Source organism: Juglans microcarpa x Juglans regia, chromosome 8D (genome assembly GCF_004785595.1).
Source record: "Juglans microcarpa x Juglans regia isolate MS1-56 chromosome 8D, Jm3101_v1.0, whole genome shotgun sequence".
NCBI classification, from domain to species: domain Eukaryota; kingdom Viridiplantae; phylum Streptophyta; class Magnoliopsida; order Fagales; family Juglandaceae; genus Juglans; species Juglans microcarpa x Juglans regia.
Window position 1 is genome coordinate 33,907,384 of NC_054608.1, and position 5,900 is coordinate 33,913,283.

Genomic DNA, 5,900 nt, shown 5'->3' on the forward strand with positions numbered 1-5,900 from the left:
TTTTTGAATCCTAGTTGAAGCAAGCTGTGGCGCGAAGCAGTGTACCATGCACGTGGCACTTGTTTAAGGCCGTAAAGAGACTTGTGAAATTTACACACAAAGGAGGGATGAGAAGGGTCTACGAAACCTGCTAGTTGCTTCATAAACACCGCCTCATCAAGTGTCCCATGTAAGAAAGCGTTGTTAACGTCAAGCTGAAATAGATGCCAGTTTTGCTGTAGGGCTAGTGATAGAACAAGGAGAACATTGGTAGGCTTGACTACCGGACTGAAAGTCTCACCATAGTTTATGCCGGGATGTTGGTGAAAGCCCTTTGCAACGAGTCGGGCTTTGTACCTGGCAATGCTTCCATATGGGTTTCGCTTGAGTCGAAAAATCCACTTGTTGCCAACAAGATTTTGAGATGGATGAGGAGGAACAAGAGTCCAAGTGCCATGTCGAACCAGAGCAGTAAATGCCTCTGAAATTGCATGTCGCCAATTTGAATCCTTGATAGCTTGAGAAACACATGTTGACTCAACTGATGGAGTGACAGGATGTTTGGTGACTAGATAGAGTTGTTTCGGTAGGTAAATGTTGTTCATGGAGCGTGTGATCATTGGGTGAGTGCGTATGAGAGGTTGATCCTCTGGTAGAGGTTGGCTTTCTGGTGGAATTGGTGATGAGAAAGTAGTGTCTGTAGAGCAAGGATCAGGGATACTAAACTCAAGTGAAGAAGGAGGAACACAGGGCACATGCTGCGTAGGGGTCACTACAGGAGGAGGTGATGCATCCGAATCATGTACTGGAGGAATGGGGGGCACTGAGGTACTCTCGTGGCAAGGACTTGATTGGCTGGTTTGCATTGGAGTTGAAACGGTTAGATGAAGAGGAAATATATCTTCAGCAAAGATAACATGCCGAGAGACATATGTGCGATTAGTGTCCACGTGAAGGCATAAATAAGCACTCTGAGAATCAGAGTAGCCGAGGAAGACGCATGGAAGGGATTTTGATTCCATTTTATGGGTGTTATATGGTTTTAACCAAGGAAAGTAGAGACATCCAAAGGTGCAAAGTTTAAGATAATTGGGGGGTCGATGGAAAAGTTTTTCTAGAGGACTTAGCATGTTTAGGACAGGGGTGGGTAATCTGTTGATTAGGTAGACAGTTGTCTTGAATGCAAAAGTCCAGTAAGTTAAGGGCATGTTCGCACGGTGGAGGAGAGTTAAGGCAGTCTCGACAATATGTCGATGACGTCATTCAGCAGTGCCGTTGTGTTGCGGCGTGTGGGGGGCAGTAGTTAGATGACTAATGCCTTGAGAGTTGAGAAAGCTTTGAGTTTGATAAATTCCCTGCCATTGTCAGTGTACAAGGTTTTAATCTTGTGACTAAATTGGCGTTCAAGGAGAGGAACAAGCTGATAGAAGATGGGGGCAACATTAGATTTATTTTTTAAAGGAAAGAGCCAGCAATACTTAGTGAAGTGATCAACAAATAGTACATAATATTTGAAACCACTTTTGTCAACAACCGGGGTAGGACCCCATACATCATCATACAAGTATTCAAGAGGAAGGTGACTTGTGAGAGATGTGGTTGAAAACGGAAGCTTGTGTGATTTATTGATGTGGCAGGAGACACAAGTACGACTGGTTTATTGATGTGGCAGGAGACACAAGTATGACTAGGCTGCTTGGAAGACAAGGGAATAGATAGGTGACGAAGGAGATGTTGCATGACTTTGAGGGAAGAATGTCCAAAGCGATTATGCCATGCATCGAGAGAGACCCGTGTCCCAGCAACAAGAGCCGAGAAGGCTTGCTTATTCGAATTGTCCAATGCAGGGAGTGGATACAAACCTTCAACGCAATGACCTTGAAGCAGCGGTGCCCCCGTGATCAGATCCTTCACAAGAAAATGAGAGTCAAAAAATTCAACAGAGACACTATTAGTTTTGGTGAAGCTACAAATGGAGATCAAATTTTTTTTCTTCAAGGGAACACATAAGGTGTTATCAGGAATGAAAGAACGTTTAGGTGCAGAAAAACACATTGAGCCAACATGAGTAACGAGTAAAACTGTGCCATCGCCAATGATAACCTCATCTTGTCCATCATATTCGGAGTGAATGTTGAGGTTGGAAAGATCAGTGGTGATATTGTGGGAGGTAACGGAATCCAAGAGCCACTATTTCTCTTGACCAGCTGTGGTTGTACAGTTGACAACGGCATCAGGAGAGCGCAACTTGTGACATTTCTTGGTTGTGTGCCCAGGTTGATTACAGAATTGGCATTTTGGAGTAGGACGATTGTTGCGCTGCTAAGGTTTTTTTGAATTTCGACGATTGTTGTTCTTGGGGAAGAATTGCCTTTGCGGTAGGAAATATTGGCTGTGGCCACTAGTGTTGAGGAGTTGGCTTCCAGACGTTTAAGATAGGCTTCATGTCCAAGGAGTAGATCATGAAGTTCTTCAAACGTGAGAGAGGTCTCTCGAGCCCGAATCGGAGCCACAATGTCACGGAACTTAGCGCCAAGTCCATTGAGGACATAAAGGGTAAGATCATCATTGGTCAAGGGAGTGTCAATGAGAGCAAGTTCATCAGCTGTGGCTTTGATGGACTGCAAGAATTCAGAGACTAAGCGAGATCCATGTTGAAGCAACGTGAGTGTTTCCTTTAGCTGCATCACCCTGGTTCGTGAGCGGTTTGCAAACAGACGAGCAAGGGTGTCCCATGCTTCTCGGGAGGTGTCAGCCATGGCTATAAGGGGCATTACATTCTCGGATACAGACGATAAAATCGCACTGAGGAGAAGCTTGTCCTGACGGTACCAGTGAAGGCATGCAGGGGACATAGAGGGGGTGTTTGTGCTAGAGGAACTATTGGTAGCTCGCGGTGGACAAGGAAGAGAATCGTCCACAAAACCACGAAGACCATAACCAATTAAGAGGGAAGTAAATTGCGCACGCCATGAAGGAAAATTCGTGGCTGTGAGCTTGATAGGTAGCTGAGAGGTAGTGTTGATGGCGATAAGGGAGAGTGGATTTGTATTTTCTGGGTTGGAGATGGGTGGGGGACCAGAGTTGTTCACAGATGAAGTCATGATAGGAGCTAAGAAAAAAAAATTCTCGTTTGAGATTATGAGGCTCTTGATACCATATAGAGAATATTGAAACAAGTATTGTATATAAACAACCACACTTTCATTGAGTATTCGAATGCAATATATAGTTATAGAACTTGAGCTATAAAAGGAATTGATACATAAAAAGGAAAGAATACAGAAAATATGCTATACAAGCTATACAAATAAATAGCATGGGCAGTGCTCTTGTAATGACGCTATAAATAATGTCCTGAGATCACGCAGCTAAATGTAATCCCAGAGTTGGAGGGCTGATTATGTGATTGCATTTATAGATTGTGCATTTGTCGTGACCTTGTGCCATTTCAGACTTACATTTTCATTCTTTTGTATGTATTTAATTATAACCTACTTTTTAACTAATTCTTTTTTCCATTAATGTCGATCTGTCCCTCCCTTAAATCTGAAACATATAATTTAAGAGTATTTTTGAGTCTTTATATCAAGAAACAAATTGAAACTAAAAACCGCTACTTATTTAAAGCTTTTTTTTTTTTTTTTTGGTTTTTTCATCAGTCCAAATCTTATTCTTTATATGACCCAAATCATAAACAATTCCCACCCTTTTCTTAATTATTTTTTTCCAACTCTCGTTGAACAGTTAATTGGTGGATGAAATTCCATATATATATATATATATATATATATACCAGATTGGCTCTGATATGCTTTTACTTGCTATTCCTTGCTATTCATCAGAAGACGTCACAAAGGCCGGCAACAAGAAAGAAAATATATGTATTTTTATTTATTTATTTATTTCATGTTCTTCTATTTCTTCAATAAATTTCATTCGAAAGTAATGTACTGGTAGTGGTAGTAGATATTAAATCCCTAGAAAGGATTTGTAAATATATATGTTTTGCATAAAGTTCAATTCCAAAAATAATAATAAACATAAATTATTTATCCTTTTGTATGGTATTTCATCTTTACTAATTTTCCCAAAGTCAGATCCTGGATTTGTGTCAATTTAATTGCCCCATGATAAATATCTCAATGGCATCATGCATGACATATATGCGCACAAAAACAGATAGGCAAAGCTTACCTGATGGCTAAATATTCCAACCCAGACAAATTGGCTACTTCTTCTAAGTCTTCCTTCCAGGATTCCAGCAGTGGCTTTATGTCATCCTTGATTTTCTTTCCAAGTTTAGTGAATGCTTCTCCAAATTTTCCATTTTGATCTCGTACTTCCGATGGTTTTACCTTATAAAATATCGGTAGAACAATTTGTTTCATTATTTTCTTACACTCAAGAATCTTCAATAGCTCGTCTAAACACTATGTAGATTCTGCATAACTTTTAGAGAATACAATAATCGAAATCTGTGACTCTTCAATAGATTTGAAAAGTTCTGAAGAAATTTGTTTTCCTCTTTCAAGGTCGACGCCATCCATGTAAGTCTTGATTCCACTTTGACGCAAAGCATGATTTAGATGAGAAATAAAGTTGTGGCGAATATCTTTACCTCTAAAGCTCAAGAATACATCATGATTCCATGGATGAATGGAAGGAGATGAAGAGGAGGAAGAAGCTCCTAATTGAAAGGCCATGGAAAAAGTCATGCTCTCAAGCTCTCAGTATGCACGATTGTTCAATTATAGAGTAGTGTTATGGCAAATAAATAATTTATATAGAGAAGTGGGAAGAAACTTGTCGGCAACTTCTTGGCATGATTAATGTCGTTGAGCATGCATGCGAAATCACCAGCAATCATCCTAAAAGTTTAAGTTGAGAGGAAGATGTAGATTTAATCATTTATATTTTTCTTAATAAGAAATTGATCAACCATTATATCCAAACAACACCGCCGATAAGCTGAAATTGAGTTTAGTTTATTAGTTTAAAAAATTAAATTATATATGTACAAATGTGTTTACATGAGAATGATACATGGCTTAGGTATATAATCTAGTTAAATATATAGCTGCCACAATTCGGTATTTTATGTGACACCGTATTATTGCAAATAATATAACATTTTATTTTATTTTTGTTGGTAAGCCAACTAACACCCATATTTGCCACGTGAACTTTATATTCTTGTCTCAAACAAGTTTTCATAGAAAAGCACAATCAAACATGCATGGTTAAAGAATTAAGAGAGTATATATAATAATTTAAAACAAAGGTCCAGATCTCTAGTATCCATTAAGATTATTTTAATTAATTCTTAATTTAAACTTGAGACTACTTTCAGGATTTCCAACGTTGGAGCATTGAAAAAAACATATCTTTCCAACATCCTTTGATCTTTCCAGTCGTTTCAAGATATAGTCGAGTCTTCGATCTTTCTTTAAAAAATATTTTCATTTAAAATATATAATTATATATTTTACCTAAATATATTGGAATTTCCTGGCCAACCCATGAATGATACGTAAAACCACTCTCCCTCACGGCAAAACCAGCAAATTGTTGTAGTGATATTATATATAATTATATATTTTACCTAAATAATTATTCATCTGTAATGATGTTTACTCATCATGATACGTCGTCGGGCTTGAATACACTCCGAATCCCCGTCTCACTGGGTCTTTGCTTATAGCATCAGCACCTTTTGGAGTTTTCACTGGAACTTGGCTCGAGGATATCGGAAACTGCATGCTGACTATAGGCTCGTGGATTACAAAGCTCCAGATATGGTTGCCAAATGGAACTAGCATCCATCAGCATATATATATATATATATATATATATATATATATATATATATATATATTTATATGTGTGTGTGTGTGCGCGCGCGCGCTCGTCCTTTAGGG

The 5,900-nt window shown here is 38.7% G+C and overlaps 1 pseudogene; it reads right to left on the reverse strand.

Moving 5' to 3' along the window:
• Positions 1 to 4,172: 4,172 nt before the first annotated feature.
• On the reverse strand, positions 4,173 to 4,688 carry LOC121242451 (annotated as a pseudogene).
• Positions 4,689 to 5,900: the final 1,212 nt, after the last annotated feature.